At 38.6% G+C, this 26,653-nt stretch overlaps 1 pseudogene; it reads left to right on the top strand.

Annotated features, from left to right (window-relative positions):
- The first annotated feature begins 2,110 nt into the window (after positions 1–2,110).
- Positions 2,111–25,540, top strand: LOC138844816 (E3 ubiquitin-protein ligase TRIM13-like; annotated as a pseudogene).
- The last annotated feature ends 1,113 nt before the right edge of the window (positions 25,541–26,653 follow it).

Below are 26,653 nucleotides of genomic sequence, written 5' to 3'. Positions count from 1 at the left end.
GTGCTAAGTAAAACATGAAAAACGTATTATGTGTACTTTTCACGTCTTTGATAAGAGACTGAGTTTGTCAGCATGTATTCTCAGAGGTTGTCCATTCATGACAATTCAAAACTATGGAAAAGTAACTACGGGTGTAAAGTTTCAGAAGGTGTGAGCAAGTCATGAAAAGTTGTAAAAAGTTTATGATTTTAAAATATTGTTTACAGGGTTTTCTATAAGTTGAGTGTTAATGCCAAAATTACACTGACCTAAATTTACAACAATGGGGTTATTTTTTTTAAAAAGTGTACTAATGTTAGTAAATATCTGAAAATGGTCTGAATCATAAATCTTAATCTGTTTTTGCAAAAACTATAACGTCTCTGTTTAACAGTGTCTGCTTAATCAGTTACTCTGCCATTTCTAAAGTTAGGTCCTGTAAGCTCTTCTTAACTCTGTTAAATAGTTCTGAGTTATGTGATGATTTTGTGTACTAACTCTTATGTTCAAGTTTTTTTTTTTTTATTATTTCTGGTCTATTCAACAACAAGAAATATAGAATCCATATTCTGCCAAAGTAATCTGTGTACTCTACTGTCTGTTAAGTTATGATTGATAAAAAGCATTAAGTCTTAAAAAGTTATGTTAAATGTTGTTATGATCAGATCTGGTCTAAAAGTGTTAAAATTGCCCTAAATGTTAAGGAATTCTATTTTGACCAGATACTCTAAGTTCTCTAGGCACCTTCAACAGACTTTCTGAAAATCAAAGTTTTAAATTCTCTGGACTTTTGATACATCCAGAGGGGCCCCTGGAGATGTCAAAAGATATATCCCTCATCTCACAGAGATAATAACCAATTGGGCTGTTTAGATTAAAAGTGGTGCCAAGATGTAAAATGATGCTAAACTTCAGTTTCTTTCTAGCTGCTCCAGTCTCTGGCTCAGAAGCCAGATCCTTTAAAGAAAGACTGACAAAGTCTAAAAAGCGTCCCATGGTCCTGATTTACATCACCTTAATGCCCAGACCTTAGGACTAAGATATGGAATCACCCAGAAACAGGCAAGGCAAATTGTAAAATCCTGCCCTTCCTGTGTTACATTTCTCTGGGTCCCTCACTATGGTGTATAGCTTTGGCAGATGGATGTTACCCATTTCCCTAAATTTGGTAAGCTAAAATACATATATGTCTCTTTAGATAACATGTTCAGGTTTTGTTTTTGCCACCCCGCAATCGGGTGAGGCTGCCAAACATGTCATCTCTCATTGGCTTCAGGCCTTTGCTGTTTTAGGAAGCCCTATACAAATAAAGACTGATAATGGCCCAGCGTATACTTCCAACTCTTTTAAGCACTTCTGTACTAACTTCCACATCTCTCATATCACCAGGCTTCCTTATAATCCCCAGGGACAAGGTATTGTGGAACATGCACATGCCACATTAAAAAAAAAAATCATTTACAAAAAATAAAAAGGGGGAATATGGGGCCATAGCACATTCCCCGCAAAAATGGCTATCACATGCTCTCTTCATCTTAAATTTTTTAATACTGGATAACCAAGGGAAATTTGCAGCTGATCATCACTGGCATCCTGAAACCGAAAGACAACAAGTCTATGTGAAATGGAAAGACCCTCTAACTGCTCAGTGATATGGACCTGACCCTGTTTTAATATGGGGACATGGACATGTTTCTATATTCTCAAAGAAAGACAATGAAGTGCAGTGGTTACCTGAGCGACTGGTGCAGCAAACAATGTCACGAAGCAGCCCCTTGATCATCATGATAACATTGCTGATCAGGATCCTGGCTCGCCGGCTCACATCAAGCCAAACTTACGTTACCACCTCTGTTGGTTCGCCAGTAGTTCTAAATTGTTCATGTACTTATGATAATGGAATTAAAACAGCAGGGTTTGTACAATGGGTAAGGAACAATCAAACCTTGTTCCGTATTGGGAGGGATATACTTGAAAATCAATGGCTTAATGTGACTGATCAATCAAAAAGGGAGAATACTGATTTTAGCATATTAAAACTGGTCACATTGTCAGACTCCGGGGTATACCTTTGTCAACTCTGGAAAAAAGGCCTCGTTGATGTATTGGTTAAAACTGTTAAAGTAACTCTATGGTCAATTCCTCCTTCTCTGTCGAAAGTAGCAATTTCTGGCTACATTTAGCTGCCTCAGCTAATACGTCATCCTTTTGTGTAAATACAGCCAATTCTCCTACAGACCTGTTAACTAACAATATCCTGGGAGATCCTTCTACTAAAAAGGAGTTTACAAAAATTACCGGCATAAATCCTACTTCTCTAAAAATTAGCAATTCGACCAAAAGGTTATACTATGTGCCTTGGCAATTAAACAAAACTCAGCTTTCTCGATTCAATGGGAGCGAAGCTCCTAAAGGATGGGTTTTTCTGGGTGATTATTATGCATATAGCTCTCTAGCTCCTCATGATAGGGGTAAATGCTCCCTTGGATGGGTTGCACCCCTCCTCAAACCTACAGATAAGAATCTGTACAAAAGAAGATATACGCGTATGATTTATGAAGGATGTACTGATAATTTCCATGTTCCCGGGGATTGGGAAGCTTTTTTCCTTGCTGCCTCCATGGCAGGAGCTGCTGGGCTTGCTTATGCAAACACGGATTAAGAGAACTAGCATGTATTGTTACGAAAACTGTGAACACGACTGCTGCTGCCTTAGCCAATATTGCTGAGGAACTGTTACTGGAGAAATTGCAGGGTTCTTGTCTTTGTGCAAGAAAGAATTCAGGTGTGAGACAGAGAGTAGTGGGAGGTAAAATAACAAGGTTTATTAGGGAAGGGACATCCTTAAGGATGGATGGGCACCCCTCCAGACAGAGCCTGAGAGACTAGGGGGGGAGTGAGGTTACATGATGAGAGAGAGATTACACCTGGCCAGACCAGGCGGGTGGCTCAGCAGAGAGGCTGAGTGCACAGTCCGGTTGAGGCCCAGGGTTTTTAAGGAGATGGGTTTTTGTCTTCACACATCTCCTCCTGAAACAAAGGATTTTATGGCTGTAAATACTAAGAAGCTCCTATCTGAGTTTTCCCTTGAAGGTATCAGACAAGAGGAAGTCTAGCTGGTGCCATCCTGAGTTTAGAGGAAGGGTGAGCAGGACCCCCTAGAGAATGGGGATCCAGAGCATGGTGTTTGAAATGCAGATACTGGGCTGCATCTGGGAGATTGTGGAAGATTTGTCAGGCAGAAGGGGCAGGGATCTCTGCCTGGCAGGTTATCAGGTAGAAGGGGGCAGGGCAGGATGCGAACACTGGGCTGCCCCTGAAGCATTATCGGGATAGCTTTCAGATGTAGATGCATATGCTGGACATAGAAGTCTTCTCCGGAGGCCTTTGTCACACACACATAAGCTCATACCTAACTTTCTGCCTAACAGAACTTGATCAGGTCCGGACAGGTGTGTTGCTCATCCGGGCTGCCATTGACTACTTACTACTGAAAGATTGTATAAGCTGTGACTTGATTCCTGGAGGTTGCTGCTTTAATATCTCAAATAATGTTCCTTACATAAAATATCTGGTACAGCAGCTAAAAGTTGAACTTCAGCATATGTTTCTAACTAATCCCTTTTCTTTTGGTGGACCTCAATGGACCCCCTGGTTTTGACATTGCTGGGTCCTTTATTGCTGCTCCTGCTTTTTCTTCTGTGCCTCCCCTGTATATTCTGAGGCCTCTCTGTGTCATTTGGTGCCATTTGGTCTGAGATTTTAAAGTTGCATTCACAGCTTCACCCCCAAGCCAAAAAGGATGGCATTGAATTCCAATGATGGGTAAGACTTGGTCTCCTTGTACCAACCTAAGACAGGAGCCTCAGAGGATGTCTGGGGTGTCCAATGACGGGTAAGGACAAGAAGAGACATGGGTAACCTAAGACAGGAACAATGCCTCAAAAAATAAAAAAGGGGGAAATGTGGGCAGCCACAGGCAGTCGCCCCTTTTGTTTACACTTAAACATATGGATGGAGACATCCTGGCACAGACAAAAGGCTAAGGAGATTCCAGGAAGAGGCAGGAAGAACCATATCTCACTGCTAAACTTCTCACAAGAGATGGTGTAGATAATCAGTCACACCTGAAACCTGCATTTATCACCTAGGTGTTTTATTATACCCTTGTAATCAATGATTGATAACATTTTGTGATCTGTTAAGCAGAAGAACCTTATTGGGAACCCTTTGTAACACCAAAAGTCTTTTGGATATGTAAATCTTTTGTGTGCCTTCTTGTGTATGACTGGTCATGTTTAAATACTACTGGACTTGTTGAATAAACGAGCCTTGATCAGGATTTGTCTTGGCTCCATTCTTTGCATCCTTGTCCCCACATTCCCACTCTCTGTTTCAGGAAACTCAGTTCTTTGTGCTGCATGCCAGCACATGCCACAGTGCCAGCCCCTATGTATAACTCTTATGGCATCAGTAGAGACATTATGTCATATTATCCATTCCACATGAAAAGGGAATGGTGATGTGAATATGTGAAAACACTCAATCCATGCATGATGATATGAAGTACTCATGAACAAAAAATTGTATAACTTTTAGATATAGACAGATACACATATTAAGTGATTTTGTAAAGATGAGTTTAGTTAGACCAGTATAAATACACTAGTCATATGCTCTGTCAGATGCAGTCACAGGATCTGCCAATGTTTGGAGTTACCAAGTTTACATCCTTAACCAGAAGACATGGTGAATGAGATTTTAGAGTCTTTTTTAATGTATGATTAAATGAATAACTACAGTGAACTGGAAAATATGAATAAGAGGTTGGTGTTATTGCAAATGGGTCCAATAGAGGGGGAATCCTCTTGCAGTACTACAAATGAGTCATATAGAACAATAGTGTGAATAAGCTAGAAGGTGATATTCCAGATAAAATTTGCATCTGATATGCACCCCTAAAGATGTACATGTTTAGGATTCTGAGCTTTGAAAAGAAGTACACATGAATGCAAATTCTTGCCATGTTATATTTTGCAAGGCAATTTTGTTATATTATGAAAACTTTGACCTACATTTCTCCTCACACAGAATTAAGAATTCAATCCATAAGTAGATGTGTACTTCAAAGATTAAATAAGAAAAAATATACAAGACCCCATGGATATGCTTTTAATTAAACAGCATTTGAAAAATTTGTTCTCTTGCCATAGGTCATGGGACTCCAAATCCCATTAAGTTGACATTTACCAATGCCATCTTACTAGTTAAAGTGATCAGTTTAAGTTCATAATCGATCATAAATATAGCATTAAATGTCAAAGGGATTACATAAAAAAGATCAGTGCCTGCTAATAATAATTGATAGAATTAAAAAGCAGAGAATGATCCAACATGGAAAATAGGATACACAGCAGACTCATAGAATGACAACTGCCCTAAACAGCACTCTGGCCTCAGAATCAGCCCTTAAAGCATTCAGATCTGGCTAAAAAGCCCATGAGAGTTTCTCAGGCATGGAAAACCAAGAGACTGTGGCAAAAAATGACCTAAATGAAAGATCTCTGTGAGTGAGATCCTGGTGGAAAGAACGGGCCATCAAAGAAGTAGGTACCTTTCTCTGAAGGGAAGAGAGAACTTCCACTTTGATTATGGCCTTGTCTAAATAAGGTCAGAGTTTGTGAACTCAAGAGACTTCCATAGCCTTGGCAGCTCATGACAAGAGCCTTGGGTGATTACTGACACCATAAATAAGAGTGTCAATTGTTAAATCAACAACAGGAGTCACTGTGCACTTGTTCCCCATGTAGGACCTCTGTCCTTAATGTGTTGTACTATGAGAATTAACTGTAAAAGTAATCTTCAAACAGTACTTTGTACTCTCCCTGTCTCCCTCTCTCTCCTTCTCCCTCTCTCTCTTCTGAAAAGTCTGACTTTCAGGTAAGTAAATCAATAATTTTTTGAAAAAGAAACTAGGAAAGCAGAACAGTTTCAAGAAAAAAAATATTTTAATAAGGACTCCAGAACAAACTATAAATGTGCTACTACCGCAGTTTTGTCACTATGATATACTAAAAGAAAAGTAATTAATGTCTATTATCATGTACTAATTTGAATGATTGATTATTGGTAATTAGAATTCAGTTTTAAATGAAAACATTTCAAGTGACAATATTCATCAGCCTAGTAGAAAAAGGTTGAAACAGGCTGGCGCCATGGCTCACTAGGCTAATCCTCCACCTGTGGCGCTGGCACTCTGGGTTCTATTCCTGGTTGGGGCGCTGGTTCTGTCCTGGTTGCTTCTCTTTCAGTCCAGCTCTCTGCTGTGGCCCAGGAAGGCAGTGGAGGATGGCCCAAGTGCTTGGGCCCTGCACCCACATGGGAAACAAGGAGGAAACAACTGACTCCTTGCTTTGGATTGGTGCAATGCCAGCCGTAGCAGCCATTTGGGGGGTGAACCAATGGAAGGAAGACCTTTCTCTCCATCTCTCTCTCTCTGTCTAACTCTGCCTGTCAAAAAAAAAAAAAAGGTTGAAACAAAGCACTCTCTCTTAATCTCACAAAGTCATGTGAATAGAAGGCACATCTGATTCATTCTATTAGGCCTTCCTAAAATTTAAATTTTTTTTTCTGACAACAGTGAATTTGGCTCATCATAGAAAATACTTTGAAGGCTCTTGTTAAAATTGTCCCTCTTTGAAAAAGTAAATTTTACTGCATGAATCTACAAGAGGTAAATTTTTGATTTACAAAACATTGGAAAACCAATTATGCTTAGTCTCTAATTTCTGATTTACTTTATAGAACAGAAATTACACAGAAAAATTTCACTTTATCTATTTTTTTTAAATATTTACTTACTTATTTGACAGACAGGAGAGAGACAGAGAGGTCTTCCCTTTGCTGGTTCACTCCCCAATGGCCACAATGGCCAGAGCTGAGCCAATCCAAAGCCAGGAGCCAGGAGATTTTTCTGGGTCTCTCACATGGGTGCAGGGGTCCAAGCACTTGGGCCACCATCCACTGCTTTCCCAGGTCATTAGCACAGAGCTGGATTGGAAATGGAGCAGCCGAGACATGAACTGGTACCTGCATGGGATACCAGTGCCACAGGCAGAGGCTTAATGACTGTGGCACAGCACCGGCCCCCACTTTATCTAAATTTACGGTAAACCCATGAGTTGTATCACAACACAATTTTTTCCTTCCTTCCTTCCTTCCTTCCTTCCTTCCTTCCTTCCTTCCTTCCTTCCTTCCTCTTTTTCTCTTTTTCTTTCTTCTTTCTTTCATTCTTTCTTCCTTTCTTTCTCTTTTTCTCTCTTTTTTCTTTCTTCTTTTTATTTCTTTTTCTTTTCTTCTTTCTTTTTTCTTCTTTCTCTTTATTTCTTTTTCTTTTCTTTGTTATTTTTCTTTTTTTTTCTTTCTTTCTTTTTGTTAATTTTTCTGTGTCATGAAGCTTGCACATTGCATCCAAGGACATGGACCAGGGAGAGAGGCTTATGATTACTGTGTGCAAGAACTCTCCTCTTGAGGGTCAAAGCATCTGACATGGAAGCTGTCCTAGATTAAGTCCTCAAGTGCCTCTCTCAATAACAAGCAAGAGAAGGTGTGCTAACTGGAGAGCCTCTTTGGTTGAATTAACTCTGGGAGGTCTGAGTGTTGCTGGGGTCCTCATTGGGCTATAATAATGGGTCATGAATCATTTGAATGTGACTATTCACCACTAGAGGGCTCTGTAGGGTTGATTAAATTTTTACAATCATTGACACCTGATTCCCCACTGTTGTCCCTAGCTGCTCTTCTGGGGAAGAAAATCTGCTCCCCTTGCAGGATACTTAAGTCCAGCAGTGGAGGAAGCATATTTGAAAGAGCCCACAGCTGAGATAAAGGCAAAAAGACACTTGCTTCCATGTGAGAATGACTGAGAATACTGTCTTGGTTGGGTAAAAGTCATCATGAAGAGGATAAGGGACCTCTGCATTTCCAAGTGTATTTCTACCTCCCAGCTGTGAACCCAGACTAGGGCATCCATTGAATAAACAATGATTGCATACTTCTATGTGGTGATTCCCTGCTTAACATTGCCTGCTGAAATCTTGTTCCCATATACTTTTACCCAGCATGATTTGTCTTAATTTTTTCACTTCTCCCTGATAATACTCAACAATTTGCACGCTGTGCTCTACATTTGACACACTGACAGCACTTTCTTTTTGTGTGCACTATAAACCTGATAAATTGCTCTAATGATTTTTATTATTCCATCATTGTAAAAATTCCTGTATCATGTTCTTTAATAAGTTTGGCATAATACTGAACAGTGTTTGACACTGAAGACACTGTGTTTTTGCTTGCTAGTATTACCTAGATTGGGAGTAGTGATATCCTGTGATTATACCTTCAAATTGAACTAAAGAGAGCCTAAACTCTAAAACAGGAATAAAATTGCTGATAGTGGAGGTGAAGCTGAAGAGAAGGAAGCCAAGATTGGACACTCTGGTGGTGTGAGTGAGCTGTTTATGGGTGATCTGTTCCTTATATAAAACCTGCAGGTTTGCCAAGTTATGTACCACTCAGTAACCTTCTTTCACATATCTTTAAGAATTCTGTCTCAAATCTCTCCCTTAATTTCATTTTCACAGTTACAGAAAATGAAGTTTTGAACAAAGCTGATGGTTATGGATTTAAATTATTTGCAGAAATTCTTTCTTTCTAATGCATGACTCACTGATGCTGAAAGTTCCCTCTTATCTCTCCCAGCAAGAATCCTTCATGGCCCACACTGCTGTTGGTGCTGTAGAAACTTACAGTGCTGAAGGGGTAGTCCAAAATGGAGGCTGTCATGATGAAATTCTCTGAGTGCACTATTTTAATATCAGGCAGTGGGTTAACGCCCAGGCCTGAAGTGCCAGCATCATTTATGTGAGCCACTTTAAGACCCAGTTGCTCCGCTTTTGATTCAGCTCTCTGCTATGGCCTGGGAAAGCAGTAGAAGATGGCTCAAGTTCTTGGGCCCTTGCACCCACAAGTGAGACACAGAAGAAGCTCCTGGCTCTTGGCTTCTGATTGGCACAGCTCCGGCCATTACGGCCAATTGGGAAGTGAACCATCAGATGGAAGACCTCTCTCTCTGCCTCTCCTCTGTGTTACTCTGACTTTTGAATAAATAAATCTTTTTTTAAAAAGTTATTTGGCATATCACCTTTATTATAAAAATCACATCTGGGCAAGTTTTCGGCTCTGGATGCAACAGACTGTCACTGGCTAAGTGGTAATTACAGTGTACTGACTTCTTCCAGATGGCAGCAGAACTCACCAGCACAGCCCCTTCTCTGTGATGACACCACTCCACATGCCCACTGCTCTCCTGCATGCTGCTCTTGAGCTCTAGCCTTTTAGTTAGCAACCAATCAACCGCAGTTGGCTCTAATCACACACGCACATCATGCTGCAAATATCACACGTTTGAGAAAGGACTTACTGTTACAGACCCACTGGTGTGTGGGGACGGGGATGGCTGAGCACACCCTGGCACCTGCTCCTAAGAAGTGACACAAAGGGCCCCAGGTCTCAGAGCTTGCCCTTTGAGTGTTTACAGCATCTCTTGGTTTGGTTTGAAGAGGTCAATTATTTCTGAGTTTTCGGTCCAGTGATTTGACAGCTACCAAGAAATTAATTCTCCCATTCCTTAATCAGGCATTTGAAACTTATTAGCAATATGTGTATTTCTACATCTTTGAATAATGACTACTTCTCTGAAGGAAACAGTGAGAGACACCATGGAGGTTTCCTCTGGTAGGGTAAATCACACTTAGTAATATATGATTCGAATTAGTAGATCATTTTCCATTTTGACTTAAAGATCCTACCAGTTTCTGCTTACTACATTGTACTTCAGAACTCTTTCACATTAAATATGACTAATATGCATTTCCATATTTTGAAAGAGAGTATAAAAACATCTCACAGCTTTTAATAAAACTTTCCATTTCCCTTTTGCAGCAAAGAGACAAAATCAGTTCAACACACCAGAATGAGAGGGGGGAAAAAAAACTCAACTACCTATTTAATTGTTTTATTGGTAAATAGTTTAATTTGCGATTAGTGTTTCTTTTCTTTTTTTAATAACCAGAGATGCGCCGATCTGAAGCCAAGAGCCAGGTACTTCTTCCTGGTCTTCCATGCGGGTGCAGGGGCCCAAGGACTTGACCATCCTCCACTGCTATCCCAGGCCATAGCTGAGAGCGGGATCAGAAGAGGAGCAGGTGGGACTAGAACTGGTGCCCATATGGGATGCCGGTGCCACAGGCAGAGGATTAACCTGTGCCATGATGCTGGCCCCTGGGATTAGTGTTTCAAGATATGAATTTTGAGGACAAACAGTTCAGCCCAGAACAATGAAAAGGGACCCACTGCTCTGCCTCAGAGGTGGGCAGTTCTAAGGAGGACTGAATATTTGAAGTTAGGAGTAGGGCTCCTCACAGCATTTTCAATACAATCGCTGTCTTATATGGCACCTGCATGAACACACATACACACACAGACACTTACACTTGTATACACATACACAAACCAGTATGGGATGTCTAAGTGTTTTGTATAGGTAAAATCAATATAATATCTGATATGATGAAATTAGGGAACAATTAACTGTGATGAGAAGTAGAAAAATGGTAATAAAATCTGCAGTTACACATATATATGGCATCCACCATTCATTGTTCCTGAAAAGTAAACATTAGAATACATGATTCCTAATACATGATTTCTAGAAATCATGCCTTACATCAATATAGACTAGTCTACATGAGAGATGTTTTCTTAAAGACCTTGCAAATTTTAACTTGTTGCTCTAAATTAGCCATTAGGATTATAGAACACATAGGAAAGAAACAATCCAAAAAGGCATAATCTATTGATGCAACTAAAATTTTGGCATATTCTCTCGTTTATCTTTTCATTACCTATTAAATTAAGTTCATACTTCATTATCAATGAATTTTCAATTCCTTGAAATTTTATGTATCATCTAAGGTTTTCAAAATTATTGTCAAAGGTGTTTTAAATACGTGAATGAATTTTACTAATTCAATGAACTTGGGGTGACTAGTACAGAATTTTTTTCTAAAGATGTATTTATTTATTTGAAAGTCAGAGCTACACAGAGAGAGAAGGGGAGGCAGAGAGATAGAGAGATCTTCCATCTGCTGGTTCACTCCACAACTGTCTGCAATGGCCGGAGTTGTGCTGATCCAAAGCCAGGAGCCAGGAGCTTCCTCCAGGTCTCCCACATGGGTGCAGGGGTCCAAGGACCTGGGCCACCTTCCACTGCTTTCCCAGGCCATAGCAGAGAGTTGGATTGGAAGTGGAGCAGCCAGGACTTGAACTGGCACCCACATGGGTTGCCAGCACCACAGGCGGCAGCTTTACCTGCTACACCAGAACTCTGGCCTCTAGAATTTTTTAATTGCTAAAGTATAACAAAACATATGACACTTTGGCTTCCTCAAAGCCTCCAAAGGATGTCAATAACCATGTGACTCTCAGGATATTGACAATTGATTGATGATGTTAATTGTCAGAGTTAATGTGTCATTACTGTATGACAATTACAAGTAATTCATGAATTACTTGTTCATTACAATTCATTACAATTGAAAGATCTTTATAAAGATTTCTTATAGGCCACCAAGTAGTTATATAGACCTACATTATTCTTAAATTGGTGAAAATTCCTTAAATATAAACAGAAATCCAACCCTCTAAATGCTCTTTAAATGGTCTCAAAAACAGCCATGAATGAAAACATAACTGCTAAAATCTACTAAGATTGAGGCTGGTGCTGTGGCATAGTGGGTAAAGCTCCACTTCTGATCCAGCTCTCTGCTATGGTCTCGGGGAGCAGTAGAGGATGGCCCAAGCCTTTGGGCCCCTGAACCCTCTTGGGAGACTTGAAAGAAGCTCCTGCCTTCTGGCTTTGGATCAGTGTATGTCTGGTAGTTGCAGCCATCTGGAGAGTGAATGAGTGGATGGAAGACTTTCTTTCTCTCTCTCTCTCTCTGCCTCTGACTCTCTGCAAATTTGCTTTCCAAATAAATAAATCTTTTTTTTTTTAAATCTGCTAAGATTAAGTAACAGCATGGAAATTCAGTGATATTTGAATTTAGATTTTCTCTTTCCCTCTCCTCTCCTGAATCATTGTCAGTAAACTGCAGTCCAATTGTGTGAAGCCAAGAATGGGAAGTTTTCCTTTCTGCCAGTTGACTGGATACCTTGGATGTGAGAAATCATCTCTACTTCTCCTCCTTTCCATGGGCCTGTTGCTGTTCCTGTGCACTGTGAGTGCAATTGTGAGGTGGGCCCCAGGCCCAACTTGTGGATGGGCTCCACATTGGGCATGGGAACTCTTGGAAACCTGCATCCATCAAATGGGATGTTCACAGTACAAAATTCTATGAAAAAAACTAACTAGATTTGTGTTTAGTTTGGGTTGGAGGGATGAAGCCATCATTAAGGAACAGTTATAGGGTACTGAGTTTGTAGCTGAAGTGGTAAATGTGTTCTTAATTGACAGCCATCATGATTCCATATATCTGTTAAAACCACTCAATTGTACACTCTGAATGGAAAAGTTACATGATAATTAAGTGAAAATAATATCTCCATAAGTAATTAAAAATTTGTATTTCAGATCATTTTAAAACATGTACATTTAATTATTTGAATTCATGTAACACTTTATACACTAATATTCCAAAATCAAGTATGCATAAAATGAGAATTCTCATCTTTGTTATGCATTCTATATGTAGACATGGCTAAAAATGCTTGAGAAAATTAAACTTAATAGAATGATTAACTCAGGGAGCAGGTTTTCTGTGGATGGTGAAGAGGAAAGTGGTATTTATCTTATCTATGTCTGTTTCTAAAGAATATTAAATGAATTAATATAGGACTAAACCTAATCAGACATGAGATGCATGAATGTATATATTTTCATTAATGATTATTACAAGATTGACTTGGATCTTAATTCTTGTAAGATCCTCAGTCAATTCCACTCTGATTATCACTCTTTTTATGTTTACCACAGCAGCTACATTATATACATTTTTGTAGATTTAACACAAAATATGTATTAGTACTCAGGTCATTGATAAGCGGCTTGAAATTACAAGCGCTAATCACTATGTGGGAGGTATAACATTAATTCAGACAGAGGAATTGAGTTGACAAAGGGAAGTCAGCAACAATTGAGTGTGACTTTCCCACTTTGTCTTCTCAAGGATCCCCATTGAATCTATATCTCCAATTTCAAAATAAACAACTCCTGCTGGCACATTGTAGGGAATCCTGCAGGAGTCCCAAAAGAGTTACAGAGCACCACTAGCCCAAAAAGAAAGAGAAAAATCAAACCAAGATCGAGTTACTTTAGCTAATGCTACTAAGCACGAGGAACTGCCCAGATCTTCTGCCAGAAACAGACACAGCTTGTCAGCACCATAAGGACAGAAGAACATTACATCATAAAGAAGCAGCCAACCAGTTGGCCACTACTTTACTTCACCCACTTTACCGTATCACAATTGGTCTCACTCAGAAGGCTTCTATCACACCATTGGCCACACCCAAAACCAACTTCTGGTTGGTGACACCCAAAAAGGATGGGCTTGTGATTGAGGATGCCCTAGATCACAATCACTGCCCACCTACCCCAGAGAGGGGATAAAAATCAAGCCTCACAACTGCTTTCCATCCTCTTGGGCAACAATGGCTTATTCCAAGTGATGGCTGAGTGGATCTGCTGCATCTTGTCAAAGCTCTGCCAAATTGTTCACTGGCCAAAACTCTGCTTGCCAGACACTATATCTTCTATTTGCTTTGCAGTATTCTTTGCATTGTTCTGTATAAACATACTGACTTACATAAAAGCAGAAGGCATATTTGGCATAAAAGTTATTAATGTTATAAGAGATTTTTTGGCAAGCTATTTATGATCAAAGTGTCTGGCCACTTTGGTAATGTTTTCATCAAGATGTTTCCAGATTGTCAGTATGATTGTAGATTGGAGTAGCAGGGTTGGTGGTGAAATATGGGGGGGGGGGCTTGAGATTGAAATTTGAAGAAATTGAAGGATAATATAGGAAATGATGAGGCATCTCATACTATTCTGTTTCTGTCTCAGGAGCAGTAGTAAAGTTTGTCAAGATGTCTTCTAATTGGTCATCCCAATAATTGGTATACAATGGTGAGATGATGAATATTTAATTGTGGAAGTAAGTCATCGATATAGGTTATTATATTTTTGATGAACTATTCTTGATTTATACCAATGCCATCTGTCTCATCATCAATCAAGATGAAATCTTCATAATTTTCATCTGTTTCCATACACTCCTGGGCTCTTTATTCACATTCCTGGGTTGTGTATCCAATTGGGAATTGATCCAGTGTAAAAGGTGATGAATGGAATCTTTGTATAATTCCTTCTGGGCTCTGCAGTTCTACCATATATGTATATGGGTTTGTACTGATTATAGTCCAATTATTAATATCCATTGAATTTTATTCTTTTAAGGTTTTGATCAAACAGAAGGTGTAGTTGGAGATGAGCTTTCTCTACCAGTCACTGCTGTTCACTGACTGTTCATAAAATGTTAATGTCAAGACAGGACAACCACAGTAAAGGTTAAACAGGTTGTATATATTGTAGGAAGCATGTTTGGAAGAACCTTGAAGTTGATTTCATGGGGTTGCACAGGCAGATTGGCATCCCATCATCAGGGTAGATCAGTGTTATTGAGTGTTAAATTTAATGTCTGTGTCAGTGTAAATGTTGAAGATGTTGGGCTCAAACTCTGAGGTTGGACTCTTGTGCAGGATACTCACCAGGATGTCTAGTAGTTGGTTGTCATAAATCCATCCAAGGGCAGTAATGGTTTTATGAAGGTAGTGATGGCCTGTATTGTTGATGGATCCAGATTGGGTTGGCTATTTGCTGGCATGATCCTACTTCAGATAAGCACAAGTTTTTTTTTTAAAGATTTATTCATTTATTTGAAAGTCAGAGTTACACAGAGAGAGGAGAGGCAGAGAAAGAGAGAGAGGTCTTCCATCCGTTGGTTGGCCAAAATGGCTGGAGCTGTGCCGATCTGAAGCCAAGAGCCAGGAGCTTCCTCTGGGTCTCCCACATGGGTGCAGGGGCCCAAGGACTTGAGCCATCTTCCACTGCCTTCCCAGGCCACAGCAGTGACCTGGATCAGAAGTGGAGCAGCTGGGTCTCAAATGGTGCCCATATGGCTTGCTGGCACCTCAGGCCAGGGCATTAACTTGCTGCACCACAGTGCTAGCCCCAGTATAAGAGTATTGACCTGAGTTTACAAAAAATATTAACTCATCTCTCCTTGGGAGTTTTAATTGTTCTTTATTGCTTGTAGTCCAGTATGTGTTTCCTGGTCTGTTAGCTATAATTTCTTGTGAGGGTAACATTTGATCCTTAAATGTTTTTTTTTAAATTAACTTATAAGGTTTGACTTTGTGTTTTGAATTTTGTTGTGGTGTTACTTCTAATAAATCATTGGCATTTTGTGTTATGCTTTATGTGGGTGTTCTGTGTTTATTCTTGTTCTGGAGTTTAATTCAAAAACTGCAATGTCTAGGGCATTTTGCAATTTTTTTATTATTATTGTCTTGAAGTATTTCAGGTTTAATTCATCTGTTAAACCTTTCTATGTTACCACTAGCATGTGGATTATATGCCATATGGTAGTTCCATATTATTTTTTATTGATTGATTTATTTGAAAGTCAGAGTTACACAGAGAAAGGAGAGGCAGAGAGAGAAAGAGAGAGAGAGAGAGAGAGAGAGAGAGAGAGAGAGGTCTTGCACTCGATGGTTCACTCCTCAATTGGCCTCAATGACCGGAGCTGCACCAATCTGAAGCCAGGAGCCAGGAGCTTCCTCCAGGTCTCCCATGCAGGTGTGGAGGCCCAAGGACTTGGGCCATCTTGTACTATTTGTCCAGGCCATAGCAGAGAGCTGGATAGGAAGTTGAGCAGTCAGGACTAGAAACTGGCACTCATATGGGATGCCAGTGCTTCAGGCCAAGATGTTAACCCATGGCGGCACAGCACCAGCCCCAGTTCAATATGATGTCAAAATTTTCTGCCCATCTTTTATATCCCATAAAGTGGGATCCTTGATCACTTTCAATCACTATTGGGACTCCCAAGAGTGAAATCCATGTCCGTAAATACTAATAGTGTTGTCCTGGTTTGGGTGTTTGCATTCTCTAGCAATTTCCAGTCCTGTTTCAGTGTCTACTATTGTACATGCATATTTCTTTTGGAGCTTGAGTAATGAATGGATCTATAAAGTCTATTTGTAGTAAACAGCTAAATGTTCTAATTTTATAATTTAATGGTGGTTCTCTGTGTATAAATCTTGGTGATATATTTGGACAATCTGTACACATTTTAATAGCATTCTTACACTGTTGCCACGTAATGGGTAGGTTTCAATCAGGAACCCATTTGTACATTGCATGTGTTCCTATATGTCCTAGCCATTGATGTAATTGAAGAGTTTCTTTTGTTATCTCTAATGGATCAGTATTAACTATTTTCCATTTGGATTTTTCTTTAATTTTAGTGTATTTTTACTTTATATTCTCAATTTTGTTTAGTGATTTTCAATTTAGGTATGTTAATTTACCAATTATTAGGTTTTTTTTTTAGCTAATAGTTGCTATTTGATCTAAATCTGTCTACCACCTCATTGTATTGTGCTTCATGATGGGGTTTATTAGTACTGGCATCTACATGAGTAATCATTATTTTAAGTTTGTTAAATCATTATTTTAAGTTTATTTAGACTCAGATATCTTAGCACATGTCTCATTGGACCATATATCTTTACCACAGATTTGCCAATTATTTTTTTTCCATTTACTAGGCGAAATTATGAATGCATTGTATGAGCACTGTGAATTATTGCAAATGTAAATGTGTTTGTGTCCTTCTTGGATTGTTTTTTCTACTGCTAACCAAATTGCAAGCGTTTCTGCATGTTGTGCTGAATTGTCTATTCCCTCTTTTGTCAGGATCATTCTATCTGAGGGTCTACAGGCTGCACCTTTCCAGGGTCTACCAAGGCTGAGCCACCTGTAAACCAGGTATTCCTGAGTTGCTCTGATCAGGTTGGTCCCCAAGTGCCAATGGGTTTAGGTGGTGGGTTTTGTGTTTGTGGTGGTGGAGTTGTCATCTCAGCCACCTGTGCAGTGACTTTTGATATGTTGCCACCTGTCTTTGCCTGTCTTTGCAGCTATTGGGATTGATCTTACAAGTTCTTTCTCAGCTGTGGTATTGTCTGCATTTGCAAAGGAAGATAATTTTTGTGTGTTGATTTTATATCCTGCTACTTTATCAAGCACATATGGGAGTTCCAATAGTCTCTTTTTTAAAAGAAAGCTTTTATTTAATGAATACAAATTTCATAGTACAGCTTTAAGAATATAGTGGTTCTTCCTCCCCATTTCTGCCCTCCAAGCCCACTGGCTACTCCCTCTCCCATCCCATTCTTCATTAAGATTCATTATTAATTAACTTTATATATAAAAGACCAACTCTGTACTAAGTACAGATTTAAACAATTTGTACACACATGCACACAGTATACAGTACTGTTTGAAAACAAGTTTTGCAATTAATTATCATAGTACAACTCATTCAAGACAGAGGTCCTACATGGGGAGTAAGTGCACAGGACTCCAGTTGTTGATTGAACAATTAACTCTTATTTATGGTGTCAATGATCACCTGAATCTCTTGACATGAGCTGCAAAGTCTATGGAAGTCTTTTGAGTCCACAAACCCCAGCAATATTTAGACAGGGCCATAAGCAAAGTGGAAGTTCTCTCCTCTCTTCAGAGAAAAGTACATCCTTCTTTGATGGCCCCTTCTTTCCAATGGGATCTCACTCACACAGATCCTTCATGTAGAACATTTTTTGCCACAATGTCTTGGCTCTCCATACCTGAAATGCTCTCATGGGCTTTTTAGGAAGATCTGAATGCCTTAAGGGCTGATTCTGAGGTCAGAGTGCTGTTTAGGGCATTTCTCATACTATGAGTCCACTGTGCAGTCTGCTTCCCATGTTGGAACATCTCTGCTTTTTAATTCTATCTATTGTTATTACCAGACACTTGGTCTTATTTATTTGATCCCTTTGACACTTAACCCTATCTATATGATCAATTATGCACTTAATATAATCACTGTAATACATAAGGTGGCATTGAAGCCATCCAGCTTAATGAGATTGAGAGTCTCATGGCACGTTTTTAGGCTTACCCTTAGGTAAGTCTGTGGGAATGTGCTCCAAACTGTACAGCTTGTATCTCTCTTATTTCCACCCTTATTTTTTACTGGGATATATTTTCCATTGAATTAATACACCTATGATTAATTCTATTTTAAGTAAAGAGTACAACCAATGGTATTATGTAGAAAAAAATGAGATAATAAGCTGTTCCTTGACATTCAAGACAAGGGCTGTTCAAGTCTTTGCTTCTCATTGTATCAATTTTACTTCTACAGGTTTCCTTTTAGGTGCTCTGTTAGTTGTCACAGAATAGGGAGAACATATGGTATTTGTCCCTTTGGGACTGCCTTATTTCACTAAGTATGATTTTTCCAGATTCATCCATTTTGTTGCAAATGACCCATCTTCCATTGATGGGTGACTAGGTTGTTAATTCCATATATTAGCTATTGTGAATTGAGGTGCAATAAACATGAAAGTGCAGATAACTCTTTTGATGGCTGATTTCATTTCCCTTGGGTAAATTCTAAGGAATGGGATGGCTGGGTCATATGATAGGACTATATTCAGATTTCTGAACTATCTTCAAACTGTCTTCTATAGTGATTTTACCAGTTTGCATTCCCACCAACAGTGAATTAGTGTACCTTTTCCCCCAAATCCTCACCATCATTTATTGTTTGTTTATTTCTGTATGAAAGCCATTCTAAACAGAGTGAGGTGAAGCCTCATTGTGGTTTTGATTTGCACTTCCATGATAGCTAATGATCCTGAACCTTTTTTCATGTGTCTGTTGGTCATTTGGATTTCCTCTTTTGAAAAATGTCTGTTTAAGTCCTTGGCCCATCTCTTAACTGGGTTGATTGTTTTGTTGTTGTGGAGTTTCTTGATCTCTTAGATTCTGGTTATTAATCCTTTATCAGTTGAATAATTTGTGAATAATTTCTCCCATTCTGTTGGTTGCCTCTTCTTTTTCTTGACTGTTTCTTTTTGCCATACAGAAACTTGTCAATTTGAAGTAATCCTGTTTGCTAATTTTGGTTTTGACTGCCTGTGCCTCCAGGGTCTTTTCCAAGAACTCTGCCTGGCCAATGTCTTTCAGGGTTTCCCCAATGTTCTCTAATAATTTGATGAAATCAGATCATAGATTTATATCTTTAATCCATGTTGAGTGGATTTTTGTGTAAGGTGTAAGGTAGGGGTCTTGTCTCATACTTCTGCATGTGGAAATCCAGTTTTCCCAGCAGCATTTGTTGAAGAGGCTGCCCTTCCTCCAGGGATTGGTTAGCTCCTTGGTCAAATATAAGTTGGCTGTAATGTTTGGATTGATTTCTGGTGTTTCTAGTCTGTTACACTGATCTGTCCATCTGTTTTTGTACCAGTACCAGGCTGTTTAGATTATAATTGTCTTGTATGATGTCTTAAAGTATGGTATTGTGATGTCTCCAACTTTGTTTTTGTTGTATAAGATTGTTTTAGCTATTCAAAGTCTCCTGTGGATCCATATGAATTTAAGCATCATTTTTTCTAGATCTAAGAAGAGTGACATTGATATTTTGATTGGTATCACATTGACTTTGTAAATTACTCTCTGAAGAATGGACATTTTGATGTATTGATTCTTCCAATCCATGAACATGGAAAATTTGTCCATTTTTTGTGTCTTCTTTTATTTCTTTATTTAATGTTTTGTAATTTTCATTGTAGAGATCTTTGACATCCTTTGTTAAGTTTATTCCAAGGTATTTAACTTTTTTGTAGCTATTGTGAATGGGATTGACCTTAGAAGTTCTTTCTCAGCCATGGCATTGTCTGTGTATACACAGGCTGTTGGTTTTTGTGTATTGATTTTATATCTTGCTACTTTATCAAACTCTTCTATGAGTTCCAGTAACCTCTTAGTGGATTCTGTTGGGTCCTCTATATATAGAATCATGTCATCTGCAAATAGAGATAGTTTGACATCCTCTTTCCTGAATTGTTTGATTTCTTTTCTTGCCTTATGACTCTGGCTAAAACTTCCAGTACTATATTGAATAGCAATGGTGAGAGTGGGCATCCCTGACTGGTACCGGATCTTAGTGGGAGTGCTTCCAACTTTTCCCCATTCAGTATCAGTTGGTCATTGGTTTGTTATGAATTGCCTCGATTGTGTTGAAGAATGTTCCTCTAAACCCAATTCGCTTAGATTTTTCATCATGAAAGGGTGTTGTATTTTGTCAAATGCTTTCTCTGCATCTAATGAAATAAGCATATGGTTTTTGTTCTTCAATTTGTTGATGTGATGTATCACATTGATTTGCAAATGTTGAACCATCCCTGCATACCAGGAATGAATCACATTTGGTTCAGGTGAATGATCTTTTTGTTGTGTTGTTGGATTCAATTGGCCAGAATTTTGTTGAAAATTTTTGTGTCTATGTTCATCAGGGAAATTTGTCTGTAATTCTCTTTTTCTGTTACATCTTTTTCAGCTTTAACAATTAAGGTGATGCTGGTTTCATAGAAAGAATTTGGGAGGATTCTTTCCCTTTCAATTTATTAAAAAATTTCAGAAGAATTGGTTAGTTCTTTAAGTATTTGGTAGAATTCAGCAGTGAATCTATCCAGTCCAGGGCTTTTCTTTGTTGTGAGGGTCTTCATTACTAATTCAATTTCTGTCTTTGTTATGTGTCTGTTTAGGCTTTCTACATCTTCATGGCTCAATTTAAGTATGTTGTAAGTGTCCAAGAATTTATCTATTTCTTCTAGGATAAGATGAGTAAAAATAGAGGCATACTTGTGTGCCTCACAGTAGAAAATAAAGAAATTACATGTTTACATGTCTTTATATTTAAAAATGCAGTCAGAATGACAATACTTATTGCACATCTTGGAGTACCAATGGTATTTATTTATTTATTTATTTATCTATTTTGACAGGCAGAGTGGACAGTGAGAGAGAGAGAGAGACAGAGAGAAAGGTCTTCCTTTGCCGTTGGTTCACCCTCCAATGTCGGCCGAAGCTGGCACGCTGCAGCCGGTGCACCGTGCTCATCCAATGGCAGGAGCCAGGTACTTATCCTGGTCTCCCATGGGGTGCAGGGCCCAAGGACTCGGGCCATCCCTCACTGCACTCCCTGGCCACAGCAGAGAGCTGGCCTGGAAGAGGGGCAACTGGGACAGAATCCAGTGCCCCAACTGAGACTAGAACCCAGTGTACCAGCACTGCAAGGCGGAGGCAATGGTGTTTTTATATTTTTCATATACAAAATAATCATATGATATTCAGCTTTAAAATACTAGTATGCTTGTGAGAAAGTTAGAATTGGAGTCATTATAGAAGATAACCAATTTTAAAATTAAAATATTTTAATTCTAAAATAATTTTAATTAAAATAAAGATGAGGGAAGAGGGGCAGATGACATCAGGTAATAGTTATGAAAATCTAGTTATATAGGAATAATCAGTTCTTAGCTTTCCCAGTACAGCAAAGAAACTATAGATCACAATATTGCATTATATACTATATGAACAATTAGAGGGGAGGAGCTGATGAGCTTAGAAAAAAACTATAAGGAAATGGAAACACTAATTACTTGATTGATCTACTTATACATGTTTTGAAATATTGGATTATACTCCCTAAGTTTTACAAGTACCACATGTTGATACAAAAGACGAAATAGTTGTTTTCTGGGGAAAAAAAAATGCTTTATAGAAATGATGTATATGTGGGGCCAGTGCTGTGATGTAGTGGGTAAAGCTGCTGTCTGCAGTGCTGGCATCCCATTTGGGCACTGGTTTGAGTCCTGGCTGCTCCATTTCCAATCCAGCTCTCTGCTATGGCCTGGGAAAGCAGTAGAAGATGGTCCAAGTCTTTGGGCCCCTGTGCCCATGTGGGAGACCTGAAAGAAGCTTCTGGCTCCTGGTTTCAGATAAGCACAGTTCCGGCCATTGTGGCCAATTGGGAGTGAACCAGTGTATGGAAGACCTCTCTCTCTCTCTGCCTCTCCATCTCTCTCTGAGTAACTCTTTCAAATAAAGAAATAAATCTTTAAAATAAAAGAAAATTGAGAGTCACCAATTAAACAAAAACTTTAAAAAAATGGATGTATAAGTAATGAATATTTATAACATTTATTATTTTTATTTACTTATGTATAGTATGCATAGTTTTGGAAGAAATGCATGACATTTATATGTACAAGAGTGCATGTATGTGAACACAAGCATCATTTTTACTGTAAGAGTTTAACACTAAGAGATTACCTGTCACTTCAGGATGAAATAAAATGTCTTCCCTGTACCTCTTTAAGAGAAAAACTTACACTATATTGACAATATTTTAAATTGTTTAGGGGTGGGGTGGCATGGTGGTGCACTAGGTTAATCCTCTGCCTACAGCACCAGCACCCCATATGGGCACCAAGTTCTAGTCCTGGTTGCTCCTCTTCCAGTCCAGCTCTCTGCTGTGGCCCAGGAAGGCAGTGGAGGATGGCCCAAGTGCTTGGGCCCCTGCACCCACATGAAACCAGGAAGAAGGACCTAGCTCCTAGCTTTGGATTGGCATAGCTCTGGCCATGGAGGCCATTTGGTGAGTGAACCATTGGAAGGAAAAGCTTTCTCTCTCTCCCTGTCTGTAACTCTACCTGTCAAATAAATAAATAAATAAATAATCTTTAAAAAAATTGTTTAGGGGCATTTATTTTCATTTTATCAAAAATGTTCAAAATATTTGCTGACATTCATTTTCTATGAAATTATTTTTGAAACTAATGAAAGTATCCATTGAAATGCTTTTAACACATTGACTATCATATTAATGTCTGTTGTTAAGGTAAATGAATTTACTATAAATTCAAGAATAACACTTCTTTTGTCATCTTTGTTTAAATGAAAAATGGTCTTAGAGAATACCAGGGGCTGACTTTTTAAGAAATAATTTTTACTTATTTATTTATACTTGGATTTTTAATGTTAGATCATTAAAATGTAGAAATAAATTTAATGTTGAGTCTAACATATTGACTTTTCATAAGATTTATAGGTTTTTCTTTGGTTATTTAAGTTTTTCTCTTTTGGACTGTCAGATTGATATGGGTGGGGTTATGTTAATTTTGTTCACCAGTATGTAACTTTAGTACTTACCATAACATCTGATGCAAATATAATGTTTGGTAATTTTAAACCTGCAAATGTCTTACATTGCACTTAATTAGTGGTTGGGTCACTCATGAATATTAACATTTTAAATCATGATTTTACATGTAAAATGGCTTAATATGTTTTACATGTTAGATTTTCCATTAAGCTTTTTATTTTAAAATACTGTCCCTCTGCTGAAAATATTTGTGCCGCTAGAGCCACCGATCCGATTAGAAAAAAAAATTTTCATTAACATTTTCTACTTTCTAATGTTCTTTATCAAAGAAAATCATTCAAGAACTTGAACTTCATGGCTCCTACATGGGCATATCAGTAACGGGAGACCAATCACACTATGCAAAGTAAACATAGATTAAAACATTTCATCTAAACCACTAGTTTCCAAGCAATGATGTTTGAAGACTTTGATAGTTCCTCAGGAACTGCATGCAGTGCAGGTGTGGTGAGGTTAAGCTATTACGGTTCTGAGAGCTCTCTTTGTTTGAATCAGTTGATATTATCTGCATGATCAATGAGAACTGGACATTGGGTTTTATTTTATACAAGGGTTTGGAGAAAATGAGCTTGAAGAAAAATGTTTGACAAACAGTGAAATAAGGATGTAAATCAAAAAATAGATCTTATAACTACTGACATTTTAATTACATTTTGTTTTGTCTAAAAGAGTCTAGAGTTTAGTATCTGTAGGATTTGTCATACTGGAAGAAACAGGGAAAACATCTTCATTTAGCCAACCAATTTAAAACATGTTCTTTTCTTACAGCACTGACTCATCTAATGACTGAGGAATGTTCCCTTTTGAAAAATGATAAAGAAGTAATGTGGGGCCATGAATCCATCTTGCAGCCATTCCTGGCACATATCACGTGGCCCCCATGGCTGGAGGGGGTGTGGCATATCCCTCATGATGCCAGAGGCACTCCTTCTGGTAGAGCTGGATGGAGCTGCTGACTAACTGCTCATACTTCTTACTCAACCAGAAGATAGCATTTCTTCCCTAGAAACACCATTGTCTTTGGTGCCCTCTGACTTACAGAAGACTCCCTGAATGTGATGTAGTGCTTGAAGATCTCATGTGCCCAATTTGTTGCAATCTGTTTGATGATCCTCAAGTTTTGCCTTGCTCACATAACTTCTGCCAAAAGCGCCTGAAAGGTCTCATAGAGGGAACTGTGCAGAATTTATTGTGGAGACTATCATCATTCAAGTGTCCCTCCTGCCATAAGAAAATGTCAGCTGCTGGAGTTAGCAGGTTGCAGGTTAATTATTCCCTGATGGGTATTGTGGAAAAGTAGAACAAGATCAAGATTTCTCCCAAGATGCCCGTGTACAAAGGACTCTTGGGGCAGTCCCTCATTGTTTTCTGCCTGACTGATATGCAGCTGATTTGTGGGATCTGTGCTATTCCTGCTGACCACACCAAGTATGTCTTCTGATCTATTGAAGATGCCTATGCTCAGGAAAGGAATGCCTTTGATTTCCTCTTCCAGAGCTTTGAGACAACGTGTAGGGGAGATGCTCTTTCTCACTTGGATACCTGGAAACTAGCAAGAGAAAATACTCAACAGTTACTGACTAAAGATTAAGATGAAATTAAGAAAAAAAAAGATAAAATTAAGAAATTTTTTGAGAAGTTGAAACAAACATTGGATCAAAAGAATAATGAAGGATAATGAAATCCTATCTGACTTTGAGATCATGAAATTTGCAGTTCTGCAAGCTTATGACCCAGCGGTTAACCAACTCAACACCACCTTACAGGAACAATGATTGGCCTTTAACATGGCTGAGGCTTTCAAAGACTTGGCAGAACCCATGATGTTTCTGCAACATATGTAGGCATTCTGGGAGAAAATCAAGGTCATCAAGGAAATCCCTTTACCTGCCTCTTAATTTTCCCAGAAGCACTTTGATGAAGAACATTGACCAGTTAGTGTGAGAACATCAAATTAGTAGATGTGGATACTTTCTTTGCTTCAGGGCACTGTCACATTCATTAGCAAGATTCCCTGGCACTTTTATCAGTTATTTGTAGTAGTCTTTCTGCTTGACTTTCTCATTTTCTTCAGTCCCACTGCATCCCTAAAATGATCTTTATTTGATGAATATGCAGGCAATTCACTGTCAGCCTATGTTCTTTGGGTGGGTGCACCTTATTAGCTGTGGTCTCACCAATCCTTATCCACACTAACACAGAAGGCCTCTATAGCAATCCTGACAGCCAGAGCAAGTACAACGGCGTACTGAACTCCTGGAGAAAGATCGATCTGTAAGGGCAGTTCATGACATCAAAGCCACAGATGTCAGGTTAGATAAATAAGATTTAATGCAGAGGTACATTTTGATGGCTGAGTTGTTACAAGACTTTATTTGGAAGGACAAGATTTTTGACTAAGTGATATATGAAATTGAAGATATGAAACACTAGAACTAGAGACCTATGCACTTAAACTTAGAAAAAATATCATTGATGCCTTAGGAACTGAAGTCCATAGACTTGAGAGTGAACAAAAAAAAAAAAAAGAAATCCTGAAGTTCCATGTGTAAATCTGCAGATATTATAAAATGATACAATGAATCACTTCGGAAGCATGTTTGCCCAGCCACTCTGAAAAGCCATTTCCTACACTTTCATGCTGATTACAGAGCCATTCAGGAGACATTGTTTCTAAGAAGAAGAAAATATTCTGTGTGAAGAGCAATTGAAGATCCACAGAACCAGAACAACTTCTTAAATTCTATGAGACAATACAAGTTGGATTAATCTGAAAATCCCATTTTTGTGATTCAGTATGGAACATTTTGGTATTTGAATTGCTTATAGTTTCTCATTTTAGCCTATCAATGTGTGTTGTACCTTGAAATAATAATTCTTCTCTTTACATTGGTAAAACTAAGTGGCATCCCCAGGATTATGACTTTCAGTTTTGTTTCCACTGAAGTTTTCATTTCATCCAAATCTGCCCATCTGAATATGTTGGCTATATCTCAGTATGTGATTTTTAAACAGTCCCTGTTTCAGAGTCGATCTTTCCTCATAAAATGTGTAAATTGTTACTACATACCTTGTGACTTTGACTTGAGTCCTAACAGAAGCACTATCCTAACCTAGTTATCCACATTGTTCATTCCAGAAATGACTTAGTTGCTGAACTGCATGAAGGTGTTTTAGGACACTCTTTTAGTCCATAGTTGTTATACCTT

Source organism: Oryctolagus cuniculus, chromosome 12 (assembly GCF_051225735.1).
Source record: "Oryctolagus cuniculus isolate XC-2025 breed Fujian yellow rabbit chromosome 12, ASM5122573v1, whole genome shotgun sequence".
NCBI lineage: Eukaryota > Metazoa > Chordata > Mammalia > Lagomorpha > Leporidae > Oryctolagus > Oryctolagus cuniculus.
Note: the sequence above shows the minus strand (reverse complement) of the source record. Positions and strands in the feature narration are given on the sequence as shown.